The sequence below is a fragment of the Chiloscyllium plagiosum genome, unplaced genomic scaffold, assembly GCF_037043375.1.
Source record: "Chiloscyllium plagiosum isolate Xiang-an unplaced genomic scaffold, Cpla_swu_hap1 HiC_scaffold_20, whole genome shotgun sequence".
Classification (NCBI taxonomy): Eukaryota; Metazoa; Chordata; class Chondrichthyes; order Orectolobiformes; family Hemiscylliidae; genus Chiloscyllium; species Chiloscyllium plagiosum.
The window spans coordinates 22,121,508-22,146,286 of record NW_028270158.1 but is presented as its reverse complement, the minus strand read 5'-3'; the positions used below and the strand labels follow the sequence as shown (position 1 = coordinate 22,146,286).

Genomic DNA, 24,779 nt, shown 5'->3' with positions numbered 1-24,779 from the left:
GACAGCTGAAACTGACAACCGGAAGCGGCAGGGACAGGCCACTATAAATGCCGGAGGAAACACAACAGAAGCGCTTCACAGGAGGCTCCCAAGCACTGAGGATGTCGCCTAGACAGGGGACGAAACGTTTGCAACAAAAACTTCCAGCTCGGCGAACATAACCACAGCATAATCCTAATCTACTCAACTTCTCTTCATAGCTAGCACCCTCCATACCAGGCAACATCCTGGTGAACTCTGCACCCTCTCCAAAGGATCCACATCCTTTTCGTAATGTGGCAACCAGAGCGGTACGTTGTATTCCAAATGTAGCCAAAACAAAGTCTTATACAACTGTAATATGACCTGCCAACTTTTGTACTCAATACCCGGTCTGATGAAGGAAAGCATGCCATATGCCTTCTTGACCACTCTACTGACCTACGTTGCCACCTTCAGGAAACAATGGACCTGAACACCCAGATCTCCCTGTACATCAATTTTCCCCAGGACTTCTCCATTTACTGTATAGTTCGCTCTTGAATTGTATCTTCCAAAATACATCACCTCAGATTTGCCCAGATTGAACTCCATCTGCTATTTCTCTGCTCAACTCTCCAATCTATCTATAATCTGCTGTATTCTTTGACAGTCCCCTTCACTATCTGCTACTCCACCAATCTTGGTGTCACCTGAAAACTTGCTAATCAGGCAACCTACACCTTCCTCCAAATCTTTTATGTATATCACAAACAACAGTAGTCCCAGCACAGATCTCTGTGGAACACCACTGGCCACAGGTCTCCACTTTGAAAAACTCCCTTCCACTACCACTCCTGTTGCCCAGCCAGTTCTCTATCCATCTAGCTAGAACACCCTCGATGCCATGCGACTTCACCTTTTCCATCAGCCTACTATGGTAAACCTTATCAAACACCTCACTAAAGTTCATGTATATGACACTTGCATCCCCTCCCTCATCAATCAACTTTGTCACCTCCTCAAAGAATTCTACTAGGTTTGTAAAATATGACCTTCCCTGCACAAAACCATTTTACCTGTCACAGATAAGCCCATTTTCTTCCAAACATGAATATATCCTATCACTCAGTATCTCGCATCGGGCAACTGTCTGTGTGGAGTTTGCACATTCTCCCCATGTTTGCATGGGTTTCTTCTGGGTGCTTCAGTTTCCTCCCACAGTCCAAAGATGTGCAGGTTAGGTGAATTGGCCACGCTAAATTGCCCATAGTGTTCGGTGCATTAGTCAAGGGTAAATACAAGGTGTGGGTGGGTTACTCTTTGGAGGGTCCATGTGGACTTTTTGGGCCGAAGGGCCTGTTTCCACACTGTAGGGAATCCAATCTAATTTAATCCAATTTTCACCAGCAGCTTCCCTACCACTGATGTCAGGCTCAAAGTTCTGTAATTACTTGGATTATCCCTCCTACCCTTCTTAAACAAGAGGACATTAGCAATTCTCCAGTCATCCAGGGCATCACCCGTGTTCAAGGATGCTGCAAAGATATCTGTTAAAGCCCCAGCTATTTCCTCTTTCGCTTCCCTCAGTAACCTGGGATAGATCCCATTCGGACCTGGGGACTTGTCCACTTTAATGCCTTTTGGAATACCTAACACTTCCTCCCTCCTTATGCCGACTTGACCTAGAGTATTCAAAGATCTATCCCTAAACTCAACATCTGCCATGTCCCTCTCCTCGGTGAATACAGATGGAAAGTACTCATTAAGAATCTCACCCATTTTTTCGGACTCCATGCATATCTTTCCTCCTTTGTCCTTGAATGGGCCGACCCTTTCTCTAGTTACCCTCTTGCTCCTTATATATGAATAAAAAGCTTTGGGATTTTCCTTAATCCTGTTTGCTAAGGATATCTCATGACCCCTTTTAGCCTTCTTAATTCCTCGTTTCAGATTGGTCCTACATTCCTGATATTCTTCCAAAGCTTCATCTGTCTTCAGTAGCCTAGACCTTATGTACCTCTTAGCTAGTCTCACAATTTCACCTGTCATCCATGGTTCCCTAATCTTGCCATTTCTAGTCCTCATTTTGACAGGAACGTATCTCTTCTGAACTCTAATCAACCACTCTTTAAAAACTTCCCACATATCAAATGTGGATTTACCTTCTGACAGCTGCTCCCAATCTACATTCCCCAGATCCTGTTGAATTTTGGTATAGTTGGCCTTCCCCCAATTTAGCTCTCTTCCTTTATCCGTGAGTATTTTCAAACTTATGAAATTGATTTCACTATTCCAAAGTAATCCCCTACTGAAACTTCAACCACCCAACACCAGGTCCAGTATGGCCCCTTCCCGAGTTGGACTATGTACATACTATTTACATAGCAACCTCAGTCTATCCAAAAGAAAAATCAAAGAACTGCAGATGCTGGAAATCAAAAACACAAAGAGAAATTGCTGGAAAAACTCAGCAGGACTGCAGCATCTGTGGAGAGAAAGCAGAATTAATATTTTGGGTCCAATGACCCTTGTTCAGAACAGAATTCCTTGTAAATCTCCGTTGCACTCTCTCCGTTCAATTAAATCGCTCCCAAAACTGCACACAAAACTCTAGGTATGGCATGACCAATGTGAATGTGTAAATAAATAATACCCCAGGTCTAAGTTAAAGAAATTATACTTTCTCTCACTATTAAACTGAGGTCACCACCCAAAACGTGGGTTTGAAAACACACCACATTCTATTTGAAATTAAACCATTCTACTTAGAGGCAGAAGGAGAAAGTGAGGACTGCAGATGCTGGAGATCAGAGCTGAAAATGTGTTGCTGGAAAAGCGCAGCAGGTCAGGCAGCATCCAGGGAACAGGAGAATTGACGTTTCGGGCATAAGCCCTTCTTATACTTAGAGGCAGAAAGCAAGGAGAATAAAAGAGTTTATCTGTCTCTTGCTCCTGTTTGTACTGTACACATACAGCAAGGTTTAATAACGTTTTCAAATTTAGCACCTTAATTTCATTTGTTCATGCTATGTGAGTATCTTTCAGAAGGCTAACTTTTATTGCCCATCCTTATTTGTTTATGAAAAGGCAGTAGTGAGGCACCTTGAATCACTGCACTTCAGATGGTGCAAATATACAGAGCATTGTTACAAAAGGAGTTGCAGGATTTTGACCCAGCAACATTGAAGGAATGATGACATGTTTTCAAGTCGAGATAATATATAATTCAACAGGAAACTGAAAATAATGATGTTTCCATGAGCAGGCTCATCTTATTCGTCGAGGTGTTGTCAAAGGAACCTTCTGGTATATGTTTACACTTACTGCTAAAAACCTTTGTCTTTAATTTTTCACAATCCAAATGCAACTTCAGGTATTTTTGCAATAGTTAAGCCGAGCTCCCAGGGTTTCTCACATTAAGTACTACTGACAAGAACTTAAAGCACAGAATAAATAATCACTGCAATACCTTTGCAACCCAATTTCAACCATCGCTAAATTCAGATTCTCCACAAGATTTATGTGAACAGTTACTTCTTACATTGGTGCTTCAAGCTCATGGATAAATGTTTTATCCCTACGTCTTTATTGCTTGTTAGATCTTTCAAGAAAACTTTTCTTTAAAAGAAATCTGCACTGGGACTTCTGCACTGCAGTGGTTCTGTGGCAGGGGATTTGTGAAATTGCCAGAAGAATGGTCAAAATAACAAAAAGCAATATCTCTGCTGACCATGTTGGATATTTAGCCGGGGATCAGGACAACCTCGTGGAAATTCTTCTCACTTGTACCTACGGTCATCCGTTCAACCAATAAGGTCACAGAACCAGTAATCAGAAATCTTTTGGCAGTCATTTTATTCAGCACACTTGGGAAACTCAAAACTTCAGTTCGGTCAACATGTCTTAGCTCTTTAAACTCAGGCAAATACAGAATATCCAAATCAGAAAGAAATGTATACACCCGATCACACAAACAGAAATCCTGTTTAGGTGAATCTCCCAGTTATTTTGTTTAAAGAAGCTGTTACATGCTGATGGGTTTCTCTATGGGTCACACATTCAGCCAATCGTACAGCCCTGCATCAATTCACACTAAGCTTTTATTTGGCGAGTCTCCCTTCTCTATTTACAATTTCTGAAAAAAGAGCCATAAGTAATTACAGATAATTGTCAACATCCATACTGGATAGTGTAGATAAGTCATACCAATTCATAGGCAGGTATAAACATGCACAATTGATTATTTTATTATTTACAGTTACAGCAACTAATATAGTTTAATGCTCTTTAAGAAAAAATAGTAAAAAATGTAAAATAAAACCATATTCGTTCTACACAGTACCACTGGATCTTCAAAATGTCTGAAACTCCATCCACTTACCAAAGGAGTACCTAGAAAACAAAAAAAAAGTAGAGTCGTTAAACATCATTTTTTAGGCATTGAGAATTGATTTTTAAAATTATTGTTGACCATAAGGGAAAACAGAAATTGCTGCAGAAACTCAGCAGTTCTGGCAATTTCTGTGAAGAGAAAACAGAGTAGATGATGGGTCACTGGACTCGAAACATTAATTCTGTTTTCTTTCACAGATGCTACCAGACTTGCTGAGTTTCTCCAGCAATTTGTTTTTGTTTGTTTCAAATCTCCAGCATCAATAATTCTTTGTTTTAGATTCCACATAAGGATTTCGACCGGTAGGATGAAAGTAATCAATAAAAGTCAATTACATAATCTCATTGTCAATGATGTTCATGACTTGAAAACAACAACAGTGTTTGGTGGCACGATGTAATAGGATGACGCCTCACATTCGCATCCTGATAAGCTTATAATTTCAAGTCTGGCACTGTGGAGTGGGCAGTGAACAAAGTCCATAAAGTGCCAGAAACTATTTCATATGTTTGGGTAACTATAATGCATCACCAACAGAGGTCAGAGAATGCTGATCTCCTTCTGAGCTAAGCAGGTTGTGCAACAAACTTGCAATGACTCTGGAGTAAAGAAATGCAGGAATGTGTGTTCAGAATATTGATAATGCTGTCATTCAGTTACTAACATGGTATATTGTAGACAAAACATTAGGAAAAAATCCAAAGCGGAACGTCAATTTACAAATGGAATATAAGTTTAAGACAAATTGTTACCATACCCAAAACAAAAACAGATTAGTCAAATTAAATGTTAGGAAGAAGATACAATTGATTCAGCTTTCTAGAAAAGCTCAGCAGGTCTGGCAGCATCTGTGGAAAGAAATCAGAGCTAACATTTTGGGTCCAGTGACCATTCTTTAGAACTGATGATAGCTAGGGAAAACAAAAAAAAAATTGCCGGAAAAGCTCAGGTAGGTTGGAGGAGGCAGGGGAATGGTATTATGGTCATCATCAGAGCCAAAATCAAGGCATCCCCACTTTTGGTGACACTCACTCTAAGTTAAATTCCAAACTGATGTCATTCACAAGCTCCTTGATTAAATTAAAATTTTGAAAGAATGTTTCTTTATGCACTTCTAGGTAGGCATGTTGAGTACTGTGCAAGTAATGGTTGATTAAGAGAAAATAACCACTAACAAAAGACAACATGCCCCATCTCCAATTTCACATCCTCTTCCATCACATCTCCAAAACAAATTTGAATAGAGGGACATGCAATTCCATACAGAATTAGAACTTAGATTGCAGCAATAAAATTTCAGCATTATGGCATTTTTAATTGCCCATTCTTTTTCAAACTGACTGGCTCAGTATTTACAACACTTAAGGAATTCAACTAGCACAATCTGTTACAAAACCATTTCAAAATGTTGCTTCTATAGAATGGGCAAGAGCATTATAGACTGTGCAAGAAAGTTAAGCCATGTGCAATTCAAATGGGGATCCACTAAATAGATCCCTACTCGTTTTATACTGGCACAAACAATCCCTCTAATCAGCAAAGTTCATACTGCAAGAGTAGAAATATTAATCATCACTACATTAACAAAGAAAACTTACAGCCCAGGAACAGGCCCTTCAGCCCTTCAAGCCTGAGCCCATCCAAATGTACTGTCTAAACCTATCGGTCAATTGTCTCTATCCATCCTGTCTAAACCCTTCGTGATTTTGTATACCTTAATCAGGTCCCCCTTCAATCTCCTTTTTTCTAGTGAAAATAAACTTAACCTACTCAACCTCTCTTCATAGCTAGCACCTTCCATACCAGGCAACATCCTCATAAATCTTCTCTGCACCCTCTCCAAAGCGTCCACATCCTTTTGGTAATGTGGCGAACAGAGCTGTACACAATATTCTAAATGCGGCTGAACCAATGTCTTGTACAATTTTAACATAACCTGCCAGTTCTTATACTCAATACCCTATCCAATGAAGGCAAGCATACTATATGCCTTCTTGACCACTCTATCCACCTGTGCAGCAACCTTCAGGGTACAATGGACCTGCACTCCCAGATCTCTCTGCCCACCAACTTTTCCCAAGGCTCTTCCATTAATTGTATAATTCGCTCTAGAATTAGACTTGCCTAAATGTACCACCTCAAATTTGTCTGGATTGAAAGCCATCTGCCACGTTTCCGCCCAACTCTCCAATCTATCTATATCCTCCTGTATTCTCTGACAGTCCCTTATGCTTTCTGCAACTCCACCAATCTTTGTGTCATCTGCAAACTTGCTGGTCATACCAACAGTGCCCTCTTCTAGATCATTTATGTATATTACAAACAACAGTGGCCCAAATACTGACCCCTGTGGAACACCACTGGTCACCTTTCTCCATTTCGAGAAACTCCCTTCAACTACTACTCTCTGTCCCCTGTTGCTCAACCAGTTCTTTATCCACCTAGTTAGAACACCCTGCACACCATGTGACTTCACTTTCTCCATTAGTCTACAATGGCGAACCTTATCAAACACCTTACTAAAGTCCACGTATATGACATCAACAGCCCTTCCTTCATCTAACAACTTGGTCACTTTCTCGAAGAACTCTACTAAGTTGGTAAGGCACGATCTCCCCTGCACAAAACCATGTTGCCTATCACCGATAAGCTCATTCTTTTCGAAATATAAATAAATCCTATCTCTTAGTACCCTCTCCAGCAACTTCCCCACCACCGACGTCAGGCTCACTGGTCTGTAGTTACCCGGCATATCCCTACTACCCTTCTTGTACAAGGGGACAACATAAGCTACCCTCCAGTCCTCTGGCACCTCACCTGTATTTAAGGATGCCACAAAGATATCTGTCAGGGCCCCAGCTATTTCCTCTCTCGCTTCCCTCAGCAACCTGGGATATATCCCATCCGGTCCTGGGGATTTGTCCACCTTAATAACCTCTAGCATACCTAACACATCTTCCCTACTTCTGTCGTGATCCAGACTAATCAAAGTTCTATCTCTAATCTCAAGATTCATCATGTTCCTCTCCTCAGTGAACACTGATGCAAAGTAATCATTCAGAATCTCACCCATTCTCTCAGGTTCGGCATACAGCCTTCCTTCATTATCTTTTAGTGGACCAATCCTTTCTCTAGTTACCCGCTTGCTTCTTATATAAGAATTAAATGCTTTGGGATTTTCCTTAATTCTGCTAGATAAAGCTATTTCATGACCCCTTTTAGCCCGCTTGATTCCTTGTTTAAGACTTGTCCTACTCTTCCGATTTCCTCCAGGGCCCGTTCTGTTCTTAGCTGCCTCGACCTTATGTACGCTTCCCTTTTCATCTTGGCTAGTCATACAATTTCTCCTGTCATCCACGGTTCATAAATCCTGCCCTTCCTATCCTTTGCCTTCAACGGGACATGCCTATCCTGCACTACCGTTAACCTATCTTTGAAAGCCTCCCACATCTCAAATGTGGACTTCCCTTCAAATAGCTGTGTTCAATCCACATTTCCCAGCTCCTGCCTAATTTTGATATAATTGGCTTTGACCCATTTAGTACTCTTCCCTGAGGACCACTCTCTTCTTTATCTATGAGTATTCTAAAACTTAGAGCATTGTGGCCACTGTTCCCAAAGAAATCCCCCACCAAACTTCTACCACTTGTCCTGGTTCGTTCCCCAGTACCAGGTCCAATATGGCCCCTCCCCTCGTCGGACTATTAACATACTGCTCTAGAAAACTCTCCTGGATGCTTCGTACAAACTCTACTCCATCTAGACCTCTGACGCTAAGTGTATCCCAGTCAATGTTGGGAAAATTAAAATCTCCCATCACCACTACCCTATTGCCTCTACATCTATTCATAATCAGTTTAAGAGCACTTAGAAATCATTTGCAGTTGGTAATAATGTGTTTCTCACTTTGACAATTTCTAAAAGTATGTTGGTGCCCAAACCGCTACTGAAATTGATTAAGCTAAGGATACAGGCAACAGCAGAATAGTTAATGGAAATTCCATAATATTCTTAAATTGGCAACTAACCCAACAATGGAATCTTACCACCAGAAGTGACTGCTATCATTTCTTTATTTTCTTGAATGCTTCTTTCCTAAATGAGTCAGCTCCTTTTAAGATGTAGTTATTTTGTGTCATACACTTTACAATAATATGCTTATGTGCACATTGTTCTCACATCTTCCTGATCTGTATGGCTCAGCAGCTCAATGAATAAAGTCACTAAATCACAATGGAATCAATAAGCTACATTTAGAAAATGTACGTGGTGGTTTTCAGGCATTTGTGAATTGCTCTACATCTTCAGTTGTCATTAATTATGGCCAATCTGCTCATTCCTCTTTGAGTCATGACTGCAATTTTCTTTGTTGCACATATTACTTCATGGGGCATTTACTTAAAATTGCTTCTTTGTGATCTGGAGTCAACAACTCAGTTTTGCTCTATTATCAGTTAAATTTTAGTAACAAAAAGAAGTCACCAATATCACAATCAGGGACAATTTTGCTGTCGAGACCAGCACTTTGAATTTCATCAGTCTATGCATAATTCAGCTCCACGTCACATCTCTATTCCCTCAGCAACACATACTGCAATGATAGACATGTTATGGCAGATCTGAAGAAAAAGAACAAGTGAGTTTGGATTTACTAGGTGGAATTATTTTAAAGTAAATTTAACAACTCATTACATAAATGACAGCAAATACAGTTGCAACAATAAACTAAATTACATTTTATTCAAAAAGCCAAATCCATACTAACTAAATTATCACTGTTGACAAAGATAGTTTTATAAAAGGTTTGAATTAACTAAACCAATTCCTCCTGAGTATATCAGAACCAAAAATTTAAAAACCAGCTGTTAAGTACATCATTCAACTCATGGTTTAATTTCTGATCATTCTGGTGTGTAACTTATCAATAATGTCTGCATTGCAATTTGTATTAATTCTTGAAATTATTGAGTTCTTAGTCTTACCAAGCTACAAACCATCTCCTCAGACCTCCGCACTGCTGAACTTGTGAAAATACCCTGTAATTACTTCACTTTGGCAGGTTTATATGAATTGACTATGGTTCTTGTTTATAAAAACAGCATGTACACTGCAAGGTAATATTTCTCCAATTACCAGTGCCCTGGAGTTCTTCAGCAAGGTCCTTCCTTCCGTCTCTATAATCAAATACCCTGGAGGAGAAAGCTTCCTCTGCATTTCTTTTTCCTTCCTAGCAATATGGACAGTGTAATTACAAAGTTTAGGAACCCAGTTTGGAGAGCTTCAACCACAACAAAGAGAATGCTGAAACCAGACAAGTGGTTTCATTTACCACCATTCCAGCTTATTTCCTCCCCTACAACTGTTGCAGAATATTTAGGTTTGGCACCAACTAAAAACAGCTGTTGAAGATGTAAATTATTTTTTCTTTGTCTAATGATGGTTTTTATATGCTTTACATAAAGCAAAAGTTCTTTTTATTTAAATTTTCCTTAAAATGACTTTTTCATCCACTTGCACATTTATTTAATGACCTTCTGTGACTCATTTCAACACACAGGGTGATTATTTTAACAACTTTTTGTTTTTAACAAGGGCATCGAGGCCTGTAATAATTACAAGGCATCCTAAATAGCTTTAACCTTTTGCCCTTGCCCCCTAATAACTGCTTGAAATGTCAATCTGTTTTTGACAGAGAGAACCCTGAAGAGGGCAAATAGTTAAACTTTCAAAAACAATTTGAAACCGTGCCCCCACCCCCAAACTCTAACTTTTTCAGTTATGGTGTCAACTTAAGCAGGAGCATGCAGAGGACCAGGTCAATTATTTACTTTGACAAGCCTCAATTAAAACAAAGGTTGAGCATTCAAGTTTGGGGTTGGGGTACACAGAAAAATTAAAAGACATTGTACCATAACACTGAGACTAAATTGTGCACAGTATCTTGCAGTCCAGGCAGCTAAATCAGAATTTTATAATTGGATTCAGAATCTAATCAATATAATCTCAAATAAAATGGCACACAAATAATCTTTTTTTTAAGTTCAAGTAATGTCACTGCACAATTGCAAGTTGAACAATTAAAAACTTACCTCAGATGTAGTTAGTGAAGAAAATTTCACAGTGGCAAATCTTAGCTTCAGTTAAGTAAAGGGAGGGTTAAGTTCCACACAATGAATTCTTTGTCCTTTCGTTTTGAACAGAAAATTCATAGGTGAAACTGAAAGAAGCTACTGTGAAAAGGGAAAAATCCCAAGGTGCTGTATAGCTACCAAGAATAGACCACCGAAAATACACACAGATTAGTGTCAAGGTGCCTAATAATTGACTGGCCCAGGTGTATGAGGCCTGTTTCTTAGTGAAATAACTATGTCTTGGTCATGCATTTTGTCTGTTCCACAGCTTCCTTGTGTGTATAGTACTGGAATGATGATAGAATTTTGGCAAAACCCTCAAAAACTACATCAAAGATGCATGCCAATTTGAGGTAGTTAATGTAACATCACTGCACTGTCTGGCACTGAAGTAAAGTCTTGTTACTTCAGTGGTGGTCCAAAAAACCTGTTTGAAATTCAACACATTACCTACATAGTAAATAAAAGACAGCAAAAAGAAAACATTTTATGGTGTAGCTTTCAGACTTTAAAAATAAATCTGTTATATTTCTGCATTCCAACAGAAAAGAAGATTAATACATATATTAATATTTGGCTTTACATACTCACTAGGTTTTACAAGTATAAAACAGACCTAAAACATTTAGCAACCAGCTTACACAAGATCAATGTACTGTACTAACTTACAAGCCCACAGAAAAATTCTTAAAATTTACACATCACAATGCTTCTGTTCCACTACTAGCCCACATTTCCTAGCTAACAACTCAGAAGAAATTAGATCAAATAACAAGCATAATATAAATGATCATGGCAGAAAGAGAATCTATACTTAACTAGGTCTCAGCATAATTTTAATGACCTCCTTCTTTCAGCCATTTTCACATCAATAATATACAGACGTTTGAAGCGATGTTTAAAGTGACAATCCAAGTGACAAACAATAGTTGGGCACACAATATCAAATTAATTACCCCATTTAAATCTTCATCATGGACTTTAAACTGGTTGCATATTTTATTCTTGGTCAGTTTTATTTTGACATCGTACTATTGAGGAAATTCAGCACTCAGAGATATTAATGATGCTGTTTGATTTACTACAAAGTTAGATAGGCAAAGCCTTACCTAGCCTAATACCATAGGATGCCATCATAGAGAAGTTTAATCTGTTTGTTCAACAACCTCTCTTGTAGCAGGGGGATCAATCCATTGACTTAAAACATGTTGCTACTGTATACCTCTGTGTCATTCAACGGTCACATCACTCTGTAAAATTAGAGATCAAGAGGTTGGATAGACTGGATGGTCTTTTTTGACTCACTTATATAAGTAAATAGGCATACCCCTGTCACAATCAAACTGTTAATAAAGATTCTGTTCAATTAAAATGGATTACTGCAGCTAAACATCCTTGGCACGTCAATGTATGTTTTTTTTAATCTGTCACATGCCTATCACACTGTAATGTGCATTTGATCCAGCTGTAGAGATTTTTTGTGCAATCTCTGACAACAAAAGATACTTAGAGAGGAAATTTCCTACAAATTAAAGTGAAAAACAGAATTATTAACATTTAAGCTGTTTGCAACAAAAACAGGGGCGGGTCAAAGTAAAGAAACCTGGTGCTGTGTCTTAAATTTATAGGATTACTCTTCATTTGTCAGATTGAGTACTTGTAGAAATGCTTAGAATACATTCATAATCTCTGAAAATTGTTTAACAATATTGGTGCCCATATATCAAATTAAGAGCATTGTTAGAATTTATGCGAAGTTAGAATGGCACTGCATATGAACAGTATGAACTTGACCAAACAACCTGATACCAATGTTCCTCCTCTACAAGGCAATTTGCTGAAAGCTTGCCTTTGTCAACTCAGTTTCTCTCTACAGTTGCTGATAAATCTGCATTTAGCTTTTAGTTCAAATTATTTGTTAATATGATTAGAACCTTCCAACAAAAAAAGTCATCTGTCTCCAGTAGATACATTCCATTTAATATAATTTAGAGTCTAATCATTTTTCAGTTAATGCAACAACAGTTAATAATCAACGATCTGTTTGATAGTGGCAATTCACCTCAAGATGAACTGCCCTCTGGTGTCAGCATCAAACCCCAGTTAGATAGAAAACTCTTTAACCCCAGTTGATTCCATGCCAAAACTAAATAGCCTACCATAGATATACAAAACCTACAATCTACAGTGCCTTTCCCTATGCTGCACCAGATTTGCAAGCTACTCAATCTGTTCAATTCTGCATACAGATCTGTCCACAACTTTGGCTAAAACAGAACTCACTACACTTTATCAGTCAAATCTTTTACCCTCAATAAATGTTGACGGAAACACTGTGTAATAAATTTTGCATTTCCCATACCTTGGCTGCCATCTCTCTGAAGAAGAGATGCAATAGGTTGGCTGTGCCAGCTCAACATTCCACAAACCACAGCAACAAGTGCTTGACAACTAAATAAATAAGTCTGATGTATGGAACAATAGTCATCAGCATATTGTTATACTGCTTAGAAACCTACACAAAGTATCAAAAATACAAAACACTAGCAAAAGTCCATCAGCAATGCCTTTGCCAGATTCAATGTAAGGACTACTGAACAAATGCTAATCTTCTTCTTGAAGCCTGTTCAACAATCATTCAAACAAACTTCTGTAGAATTAATTTTGATGCACTGTATTAAGATGGCTGAAAACTTTCTTACCTGCCAGATCTTGTTTTCTCAATCCTTAAATGGCCAATGTTCTGGAAAATCAGTGGAAATGCTTCAAAGACATTCTGAAGCTCTCCAGGAAGTGGACTGGTATTGACATTAATGACTAGGGAAATGTTTGCTTCCAAATGTTCACAATGGCAACAACTGCATCACGTTTTGAATCACAACATTATAATGATGAGGCAGAGCACCAGCAGAGAAGGAAAGGACCCAAATTCTGCACTCAATCCCACTGCCTCAGAGAGCTTCTGTCCCATGAGCTGAAAGAAATGCAGGTCGAGAATTGACCTGTTCAATCATATCAAGACCCAGGCAAAAACTTGCAATCCTGAGTAGACAATATCCTTGAACTGAATTGAAGCGATGATAAAAAAAAGTAATCTGTCTCCAGTAGATGCACCACTATCCACTACTTACAAAATATCTAACAATGCACATTGATGCAGCATGGCTTCATGGCATGATAAGACGCTCAACACGTCTGGCATTTTTTGTCACTAATCATATTCTGAAGTACTTAAATTAATAATATCAATATGGATAGAAATGAAATTTAATTGAACGCCAAAATCGTTCAATATTCATGGAATAAAATTAACTTTTACTGTAAGTATATTTGTCCATTATTAAGGTGAATAAACTCATAAGATTAATAAAAGGCACTGTGCAGACCAAAAATGCAAATGAACTTTGGACAAACTTGAGGTCCATTCTAAAGTAGATACCCTTTTCCTGCATTTTAAACAGGAGACAGACAAACCCACATCCTCCGTGGGGACAGACTGAACCCACAAAACTGTTTTTTTATTACTAGCTTTAAAGCTGAAGCCAGCTGCTCAATTTTCAAAACCATTCATGTGCACTTTCTGTACGGTAAGACAAGACAATGTTATGGCATAAAATTTTCCCCATATTTCTTTTATCTTTATGTCTGCTGAATGTACAAAGTACGTCTATTGCAGGCGTTATACAAAACAGTGATGACGTTAGGGGAAGCATTGCTATAGCCAGGGAGGGCAATTAATTTCAACTTCACATGAATATTTTCCAGAACAGTGGACAGCAGTTGTTACCTGATTAACACCTCATCGCTGGAGTTATAAGATTAAATTAAGTTTATGCTGTGTAACACACTGTGTCAACTAAATGAGTTTCTTTTATATTTACAAATTAGCTTGGCTGCAGTTAGAACACTGCTGCTCAATACATTACCCACTACCCACATGTGGCAAATTAGCACTCCAGATGTGGCTAGTTGCAATGATAATCAGTAATATAAAATGAGCAATAGACACAAATGTTGAGTATATGATTTCAAATATATGTATTTGCTCAGTATATGGAGTGCTTATTTGTATATTTATTGGTAATGGTAAGATGAAAAGTAGTAATTTTTTTTTATTTTGTGTGCTTTACTTCCTTGGATACTGAATGGTAGCAGATGTTTAAATAAATACTGAAGGGTTTTTTTTGTCTGCATTGTTTAATGTACATAGGCATTTGAGTTTTAATTACGTTTGTCACAAAAAACAAAAATAGTGTCACTGTTGCCATATCTTAATCAGGAATGTCTACACTGATTTAAAATATTGTTGAGTGCCAATTTTGGCAAGGATGTTAAGATCAAATGGAAAATTAAAGAAAGAAGAAAATATTCCTTATGAAGACAGATGAGAGGAAATAAAGAACTAGAATTTATGCAACACTATTTTGCATAAAAGCCTCAGAATATCCCTAACTGCTTCACAACCAAGTATTTTTCAAGTGTAATAACTGACACAATGTAGGCAAATATGGCAGGTTGCACACAGCATGCTCCCAAGGACAACAAGATGATTAACCAGTTGATATGTTTCAGTGGCATTAATCGAACGTTCTGTTTTGGTTAAAAAAAAACTGGAAAATACTCCAGTCTTCTTCAAGTATCGACTGATCACCTTGTCAGAATAGATTGATAATTACAGCCCTTTAAAGTGTGAACGAATTACTCAGAACAAATAAAAAGTGTTATGGATTTTTAAGTCCACCTCTAAGTCAGGAAAGGTCTTAGAACAACATACCATTCAAAAAAAGACACTGAGACAATGATGTCAGCTAAATTTGTAAGCACTTGAATAGGGCTGGAACACATTACCCTCTAATTGACAAGCAACACTGCTACTTCTTCACAAAAGTGAAAATGGGGAAAGTTAAAACTCATTCCATGCCATTGAAGAAAATTAAGTGAAATCCAAACACTATGTTCAAAATGATGAGGGGCGAAGCCATTACCTCAGATCAGGGAGTTAGGATTTCTAAACTGAAATTCAGGATGGTCATCAATTAACAAAAAGGAACTTGATGAGCAATTACTTTATTTACAATGTTATTAGAACACAGCCTAACCTACAGAATCAATGATGGAAACAGAATTTACGGCATTGTTTAAAAATGCTTCACGTGTAAAAGGACAGGCAACAGAACTAAGCAGATACGTCCGGGAGCCGCACTGAGATGGTAAACCAAGTGATCTCTTCATTTGCTGAAAAGTTTGTGATTCTGATCACAAAGAATGGTTTCCGTCAACCACTCACGGATCAAGTCAGTCTCCGATCTCTTACAAAGACCTCCACAGAGATAAAAGATTTAGTCACTTTCCATCCCTTTATGTGTTTAATAGGATAATGTTTTAGCTATTAAATATTTATGACTGCAAAAGAACAAGACTATGTATGGCATATGTAAAATATATGAGGCAGATGGATTACTTAACATTTTCGCAAATCATAATTAGATCTGATGAAACCCACAAATTACCATCACTTACAACGTCGATCACTACAAATGAACTTCAAAAAACAATTATTTTTCCTACTTTGTGATTTTCTTTTCAAAACAGTTCTGACACACTGTAATCAATAAAATCAAACAGAATATGGGCATTACCTCTTAAAGGCATTCTAAAATACCACACAGTTATACCAATTCAGTTTGTGCTGTCTTTCATTAAGAACACATTGAGAACATGTGTCCTTAGCTCATCCCATGGCAAAAATTCAGACTTTTATATGTCTGCGTATCTTATAATCACATTTTCATCTAGTCTGTTTGCAATCTGATGTATACTGTATATGGAATTTTCCTGTAATTTACTGCTAATTATTTTCCAATAAACCAACAGTAATAATTTCCTTAAATCGCCAGCACAGCAGGAACTAAGGAATGCTCTGAAGGAAAAAAAACTGGGGTAGTCATACGAAAATGAGTTTAAAAAATTAACTGAATTTTACATTCCAAACAGAGGAACACATTCAAAAATACCAGAAAAAATCCACCAAACATTTACAAACTTTAGTTTGCTGAATCTTCAGACTATCTCACATGTAGCATTTTATTTCAAATGGGAAGATTTCAGTGTGGGGGCAAAGGTCAGAATGGAGGCCAACACGCAAGTTAGAAATAAGCATGAAGAGTGTCGTGACTGAACGTTTTATACATATTTAATTTTAGTGTAAGGAAAAATAAGGGAGGTAAAGAGTTGCAAAGTTCTGAAACTGAACTATGTTTTAAGTAAATAACATTGAAGAATTCAAATGTCTTTATAAGCCTGAGCTAGTTATCAACATTCAAAACCTTAATATATGAAACAAATTTCTGAATCAAAATATCATCAGCAACATGAACATCAGTAGGCCATTCAGCCCATCAAGCCCAATCCACCATTCAATAAAGTAATGACTTTAATTCCACTTTCCTGCCTCTGTCCTATGACCCTCAACTTCCTTGTCAATTAAAAATCCACCTAACTCAACTTTAAATACCTTCAATACCCAGGCGCCATAACTTGCTGTGAAAAAGAATTTCCAGATTAACAACTCCCTGAGAGAACAAACTTCCCATCTCCAACTTGTTGCTTTTTTTTCAGGGTGGCACGGTGGCTCAGTGGTCAGCAGTGCAGCTTCACAGCACCGCAGCTTCACAACACCAGGGACACAGGTTCGATTCCAGCCTTGGGTGACAGTCTGCGTGGAGTTTTCACATTCTCCCCAGGTGTGTGTGGGTTTCCTTCCACAATCTACAGATGTGCAGGTCAGGTGGATTTGCCATGCTAAATTATCTGTAGTGTTAGGTGCATTCGTCAGAGAGAAATGGGTCTGAATGGGTTACTCTTCAGAAGGCTGGTATGCACTTGTTGGGCCAAATGACTTGTTTCCACACTATAGGAAATCTAATCCAAATGGGACAGCCCTTATTTTTAAACTGTGCCCCCTAGATCTAGATTCTCCCCTTCCCATCTCACCCTCCCCTTGCCAAAGAGAAAACATCGTCTCAACATCCACTCTGACAATGCTCCCAATAAATCCATCTTATTTTTCTAAACTTCAACGAGTTTATGCTCAAGCGTACCTCATAAGGCAACCTCTTCTAGGAATCAACCTAATGAACCTTCTTTGTACTGCTTCCATATCAATCACATTGTACGCTTAGTACAGTTTCACCAATGTTGCAGTTTTGCCAAGACTTCCCCATGTTTACACTTCATCTCCTTTATATTAAAGGCCAACATTCCATTTGCGTTGCTAATTACATGCTATGCTTGCACCAATAATACAACAATATTCTGCTTTTCTATTCTTGCTACCAAAGTAAGCAACCTTTGGTAGGCTTATGCGGAAAGTCAGGAGGCATGGGATAGGGGGAAATTTGGCCAATTGGATAGAAAACTGGCTAACCGGTCGAAGTCAGAGAGTGGTGGTAGATGGTAAATATTCAGCCTGGAGTCCAGTTACAAGTGGAGTTCCACAGGGATCAGTTCTGGGTCCTCTGCTGTTCGTAATTTTTATTAATGACTTGGATGAGGGAGTCGAAGGGTGGGTCAGTAAATTTGCAGATGATACGAAGATTGGTGGAGATGTGGATAGTGAGGAGGGCTCTTGTCGGCTGCAAAGGGACTTGAATATGATGCAGAGCTGGGCTGAGGAGTGGCAGATGGAGTTCAACCCTGCCAAGTGTGAGGTTGTCCATTTTGGAAAGACAAATAAGAATGCGGAATACAGGGTTAACGGTAGGATTCTTAGTGACGTGGAGGAACAGAGGGATCTTGGGGTCTATGTTCATAGGTCTTTGAAAGTTGCCACTCAGATGGATAGAGTTTGTAAGAAGGCCTATGGTGTATTAGCGTTCATTAGCAGAGGGACTGAATTCAAGAGTCGTGAAGTGATGTTGCAACTGTGCAGGACTTTGGTTAGGCCACATTTGGAGTACTGTGTGCAGTTCTGGTCGCCTCACTTTAGGAAAGATGTGGAAGCTTTGGAGAGGGTGCAGAGAAGATTTACCAGGATGTTGCCTGGAATGGGGAATAGGTCGTACGAGGATAGGTTGAGAATGCTAGGCCTTTTCTCATTGGAACGGCGAAGGATGAGAGGTGACTTGATAGAGGTTTATAAGATTATCAGAGGAATAGATAGAGTAGACAGTCAGAAACTTTTTCCCCGGGTACAACAGAGTGTTACAAGGGGACATAAATTTAAGGTGAAGGGTGGAAGGTATAGGGGAGATGTCAGGGGTGGGTTCTTTACCCAGAGAGTGGTGGGGGCATGGAATGCGCTGCCTGTGGGAGTGGTAGAGTCAGAATCTTTGGTGACCTTTAAGCGGCAATTGGATAGGTACATGGATGGGTGCTTAAGCTAGGACAAATGTTCGGCACAACATCGTGGGCCAAAGGGCCTGTTCTGTGCTGTATTGTTCTATGTTCTATGTTCTATGTTCTAACCTCACAATTTCCCATGCCATATTCTGATGCCAAATTTGTGTGCACTTACTAAATCTATCAATTTCTCTTTGCAGACTCGTAGCCTCCTCACAATTTGCTTCCTAGCATTTTTATATCATCAGCAAATTTAGGTAGAATATACTGGTTTTTTATCCAAGTGATTGATACAGATTGTACATAGTTGAGGATCCTGCACTAATCTTTTTGGCATTCTACCGGTTACAGATTGCTGAGAGAAAGACACTTTGTTGAAGGTTTTCATTTTACACTCAGTAGGACTTTCACAAGAGTACCAATGTAAATAGAAACAATATTTTGTACAGAATAAGAAGAGAGAGCTGATTCATTGGGAAAAACATTGGTACAGAGAATGCATTGGTTAGGCGACCAAGTGTTAACTACCAAGTTCTGAACAAAATTTAAATCAGGCAAGTTTAGTCTGATTCATCAAGGCATTGCTTAAATTCAACTGAATTGAATTTATTGTCACGTGTACCGACACACAAAGTAAAGCGTTGTCTTGAGAGCAATACAGGCAGATCACAGTTAAGTAGCATAGATAAGTAAATAATAGGTAAACAGCAGCAAAAACAAAAACACAGGTACCAGCGAATGTTAAGAGTTTGTGAGTCCATTCAGTATTCTAACAACACTAGGGTAGAAACTGTTTCGAAACCGGCTGGTGCGTGTGTTCAGGCTTCTGTACGTTCTCCCCGATGGGAGCAGTTGTAGAACAACATTGCCAGGGTGGGATGGATCTTTGAGAATGCTGGCGGCCTTTCCTTGACAGCGGGCCTGGTAGATGGATTCTATAGATGGGAGGTTGGCCTTTGTGATTGTCCAGGCCGAGTTCACCACTCTCTGTAACCGTCTCTGATCTTGAATGGAACCATTGTCATAGCAGGTAGTGGTACATCCAGAAAGAACGCTCTCGATGGCCCACCTATAAAAGTTGGCCAGGGTATATGCTGTCATGTCAAATTTCCTCAACTGGCTGAGGAAGAAGAGATGTTGTTGGGCCTTTGTAACCAGTGCGCCCACACAAAGAGTACAAGAAAGCTTGTTGTAGATAACCACTCCCAAGAACTTAACACTCTTCACTCATTCCACCTCTGTGCTCTTAATGTATAGGGGGGCATGAGTAACATCCCACCAGAAGTCAATAATGAGTTCCTTGGTTTTGCCAAGAGGGATATATTGAAATAGGGATATACTGAGTAGGAAAATACATCCGTTTTCAACAATATTCACATTACAGCTTAACAAACTGATAATGCCACATTTATTCCAGCTCTCAGTTTCTCTTTAGTTAGCTCAGCCTCAATTCATGCTGATCAATCCATTCACAAAGGCAAAAAAACCATCGTGGGAGTTACGTACAGACCTCCTAACAGTGGTCAGGACCAGGGGCGCAACATGTACCGGGAAATAGAGAAGGCATGTCAGAAAGGCAAGTTCACAGTGATCATGGGAGACTTCAATATGCAGGTGGACTGGGTAAATACTGTTGCCAGTGGATCCAAAGAAAGGGAATTCATGGAATGCTTATAGGATGGCTTTTTGGAACAGCTTGTCATGGAGCCCACAAGGGAGCAGGCTATTCTGGACCTAGTGCTATGTAATGAACCAGACTTTAGAAAAAATCTTAAAGTAAGGGAACACTTAGGAAGCAGCGATCATAATATGGTAGAGTTCAGTCTGCAGTTTGAAAGAGAGAAGGCAAAATCGGATGTAATGGTGTTACAGTTAAATAAAGGTAACTATGAGGGCATGAGAGAGGAACTGACGAAAATAAACTGGAAGCAGAGCCTAGCAGGGAAGACAATAGAGCAAAAATGGCGGGAGTTTGTGGATAAAATTGAGGACACTGTACAGAGGTTCATCCCCAAGAAGAGAAAGATTATCCGGGGAGGGATTAGACAGCCATGGCTGACAAAGGAAGTCAGGAAATCTATCAAAGAAAAAGAGAGAGCCTATAAAGTGGCCAAGAGCACTGGGAAATCAGAAGATTGGGAAGGCTACAAAAACAAACAGAGGATAACAAAGAGAGAACTAAGGAAGGAGAGGATCAAATATGAAGGTAGGCTAGCCAGTAATATTAGAAATGATAGTAAAAGTTTCTTTCAATACATAAGAAACAAACGACAGGCAAGAGTAAACATTGGGCCACTTCAAACTGATGCTGGAAGCCTAGTGATGGGAGATAAGGAAATAGCAGGAGAACTTAATAAGTACTTTGTGTCAGTCTTCATAGTGGAAGACATGAGTAATATCCCAACAATTAAACGGAGTCAGGGGGCTGAGTTGAGTATGGTTGCCATTACAAAAGAGAAAGTGCTAGAAAAGCTAAAAGGTCTTATAATTAATAAATCTCCTGGCCCTGATGGGTTACATCCTAGAGTTCTGAGGGAGGTGGCTGAGGAAATAGCGGAGGCGTTGGTTGAGATCTTTCAAAAGTCACTGGAGTCAGGGAAAGTCCCAGATGATTGGAAGATCGCTGTTGTAACCCCCTTGTTCAAGAAAGGTTCAAGGCAAAAGATGGAAAATTATAGGCCAATTAGCCTAACCTCGGTTGTTGGTAAAATTCTAGAATCCATCATTAAGGATGAGGTTTCTAAATTCTTGGAAGAGCAGGGTCGGATTAGAACAAGTCAACATGGATTTAGTAAGGGGAGGTCATGCCTGACAAACCTGTTGGAGTTCTTTGAAGAGGTGACAAGTAGGTTAGACCGGGGAAACCCAGTGGATGTGGTCTACCTAGACTTCCAAAAGGCCTTTGATAAGATGCCACATGGAAGGCTGCTGAGCAAGTTGAGGGCCCAAGGTGTTCGAGGTGAGCTACTGGTATGGATTGAGGATTGGCTGTCTGAGAGGAGGCAGAGAGTTGGGATAAAAGGTTCTTTTTCGGAATGGCAGCCGGTGACAAGCAGTGTCCCGCAGGGTTCAGTGTTGGGGCCGCAGCTGTTCACATTATATATTAATGATCTGGATGAAGGAACTGGGGGCATTCTAGCGAAGTTTGCCGACGATACAAAGTTAGGTGGACAGGCAGGTAGTACTGAGGAAGTGGGGAGGCTGCAGAAGGATCGAGACAGTTTGGAGGAGTGGTCCAGGAAATGGTTGATGGAATTCAATGTGAGCAAATGCGAGGTCTTGCACTTTGGAAAAAAGAATACAAGCATGGATTACTTTCTAAATGGTGAGAAAATTTGTAAAGCCAAAGTACAGAGGGATCTGGGAGTGCTAGTTGAGGATTCTCTAAAAGTATACATGCAGGTTGAGTCCGTGATTAAGAAAGCGAATGCAATGTTGTCAATTATCTCAAGAGGGTTGGAATATAAAAGGTCCATTGTGCTACTGTGACTTTATAAAGCTCTGGTTAGGCCCCATTTGGAGTACTGTGTCCAGTTTTGGTTCCCACACCTCAGGAAGGACATACTGGCACTGGAGCCTGTCCAGCGGAGATTCACACGGATGATCCCTGGAATGGTAGGTCTAACATACGAGGAACAGCTGAGGATCCTGGGATTGTATTCATTGGAGTTTAGAAAATTAAGGGGAGATCTAATAGAAACTTACAAGATAATACATGGCTTGGAAAGGGTGGACGCTAGGAAATTGTTTCCATTAGGCGAGGAGACTAGGACCCGTGGACACAGCCTTAGAATTAAAGGGGGTAAATTCAGAACAGAAATGCGGAGACATTTCTTCAGCCAGAGAGTGGTGGGCCTGTGGAATTCATTGCCACAGAGTGCAGTGGAGGCTGGGACGCTAAATGTCTTCAAGGCAGAAATTGATAAATTCTTGATGGCACAAGGAATTAAGGGCTACGGGGAGAATGCGGGTAAGTGGAGTTGAAATGCCCATCAGCCATGATTGAATGGCGGAGTGGACTCGATGGGCCGAATGGCCTTACTTCCACTCCTATGTCTTATGGTCTTAATAATGAATTCTGGAAATTTTTTTATTGACAGATCTTATTGGCCTATAATTTCCTGCTTCCCTGCTTTGAAGACAGATGCAAAGTAATTTAGTTTCTACACCATTTCCTGTTCACCACCATAAATTCTCCATTCCCTATCTGTATTGGGCTCACATTTATCTTTGTTGAGAGTGTGGTGCTGGAAAAGCACAGCTGGTCAGGCAGCATCCGAGGAGCAGGAGAATCAACATTTTGAGCATTGCTAATTACTTTTGTTTCATCATTGATATAAACCTTAATAGTCCACCTTTATGTTCCTTGTTAGCTTATATTCGTAGTTTCTTTTCCCTTCCTTTATCAGTTTTGTGACCTTTCTTTGCTGGGTCCTAAATGTCTCCCAATCTTCAGAGTTACCACTACTCTGATATTTTTGTAAGACTGTTTAATCTCTTGCAATCTTTAAATTCTTTAATAAATCATAGTTGATTTACCTTTCCATTTGGGTGTTTGAGCCTGGGAAGAATACATATCTGTGGATGTAGGTTTGCCCACAGACCTGGAAGATTCATTTCCAGACGTTTCGTCACCCTACTAGGTAACATCTTCAATGGGTCTCCGTGCAAAGCACTGCTGATGATTCCTGCTTTCTATTTGTGTGTGGTTGGTGATATCATTTCCTGTGGTGATGTCATTTCCTGTTCTTTTTCTCAGGGGTTGGTTGACAGAGTTCAGATCTTGGTGCATTTCTTTACAAAGTAGTCATTGCCTGTGTACTTATAATGTTTTTCGTGTTTATTCTGAACCTACTGTAGCCAATTTGCCCCTCAGTTTTCCCTTGGTTCAGAATAAAATCTCTCATATCAGAATGAACTATGCTGCAATGAAACTTCATACAAACTTCTAAATTATGGTCACTATTTCCCAAAGGCTCTTTTACAGCAAGATTGTCAATTCTTCGTCATTATACAACACCAAATGCAAAATAGCCAAATCCCTGATTGGCTCAGTGCAATGTCCCAGAAGCCTGTCTTGCACACATCCTTTACAGCATTAGTGCAGACTTGATTAGCCCAGTATATTTGTGATTTATTCTTATTATTTCTGTATTACCCTCATTGCATGTATTTCTAATTTCCTGATTAATAGTAGACCTAACGTTAGTACTACATCAAGTTGCTCTAAGAACAATTCCCATTGATGTTTGCTTTATCTTGCTGTTTCTTAACTCTACACAATCTAATTCTGCATTTTGATCCTTGGATAAAAGATCATCTCTTGCTAATGTATTGATTCATCCCTTATTGGGAGCACTTCCTCACATGCTTCTCTTTTTGTTTATCTTTCCTAAATGCAGAATATTACTGGATATTCAATTCCTAACCTCATTCACCCTACAGCCACGTTCCTGTAAGAGCAATTAAATCATATTCTCTATCTTAACAGTGCATATTTTATTGGTTACATGGGATCTGACATGATTAACAGCAATAAGCTGATTTCTTTATCTTGGCCAAATGGGTACCTTTTCCACATAAAAGCAATCCATAACTTTGCTCAATCTTTATCCATTGGGCCTGCATATCTGGTGACAACGTAATGATCCTGACAACATTCTAGTTCATGCTTCACAAGATCAGACTAGAGGCTGATTTCTATTCTCATGGCATACTTGGTATTTGGTATTTTCCTTAGGGTGGATTACTTCTCCTTCCATTGTCACAAGTTTTTCACTATTCCCATATTTTCTTATAACAACATACTTATTTTATAACTTTGGAATTGTTAGGACTTTTAGTTTGAAATGGCTTCATATTTTATTCTTTTTGCTAGAGGACCCATTTCTGTCCAACACTCACCATGCCATTAGCAATCTATTCTGTGTGTGTCTCTTCAACACTATGCATCT

The 24,779-nt window shown here is 39.2% G+C and overlaps 1 protein-coding gene and 1 long non-coding RNA gene across 3 annotated transcripts in view; both read right to left on the bottom strand.

Annotated features, from left to right (window-relative positions):
• The window catches only part of lmf1 (lipase maturation factor 1), a 607,840-nt gene that overhangs the window by 532,347 nt on the left and 50,714 nt on the right, over positions 1-24,779 (bottom strand). The window lies entirely within an intron of this gene.
• LOC148146584 (uncharacterized) lies at positions 4,185-9,113 on the bottom strand. Its single transcript, XR_015760548.1, has 2 exons — positions 8,837-9,113; positions 4,185-4,353 (listed from the first exon to the last, which is right to left on the bottom strand). It is a non-coding gene; the product is annotated as an uncharacterized LOC148146584 (long non-coding RNA).